The sequence below is a fragment of the Athene cunicularia genome (assembly GCF_003259725.1).
Source record: "Athene cunicularia isolate RWA chromosome 2 unlocalized genomic scaffold, athCun1 chr2_part1, whole genome shotgun sequence".
NCBI lineage: Eukaryota > Metazoa > Chordata > Aves > Strigiformes > Strigidae > Athene > Athene cunicularia.
Window position 1 is genome coordinate 24,961,268 of NW_020799095.1, and position 616 is coordinate 24,961,883.

Here is a 616-nt window from a genome sequence, read left to right on the forward strand (position 1 = left end):
CGCTGCGGTGAGGGGCCGCGGAGCGGGGCCGGGCGACGGCCGCGGGAGACAAGCCCTGGGATTAAAGGGTCGCTTCTCCCCCGCGCGCAGGAACCTGGAGCTGGACAGCCCCTCGGAGGGAAGCGGGAAAGCTCGTCCCTGGCCAGTGCTGTGGCGAATCCCGCCAGCGGTCACGCAAAGGGAAAGGTCTCGTCGACCTTGTTTTCCTTCTTCTTCACAAGGAGCCCGACGGGGTTTTTCCTGCCCTCTTCCACCCCCACAAACCGTATCATTACCAGCGTGACACTGGGACAGGGTGAAGGGGAGGATACCAACAGCACAAGGCAGCCTTACCAGATGCCCAGCCTCGATAGCAAAACTCAAGATTTATCACCTCCCAAAGGGGAACCAAGAAGCAAGCCAGCATGCTGCACGGAGCGGGAAATCAGAGAGAAAAAGAGGACTTCAGCTGTCCTGCCAAATCCTTGCTGCTCTTAGAGCACGTACTGGTAAATAATATCTGCAATCTGAGGCTTCAGTACCAAGCTGTAAGATACTGTTTTAATTTGGGGGTCTGAGTTTAGAACACAGTAATAAAAGGGAGCGGGAAAATGAGGGGGGAAAGGTAATGAGTCCT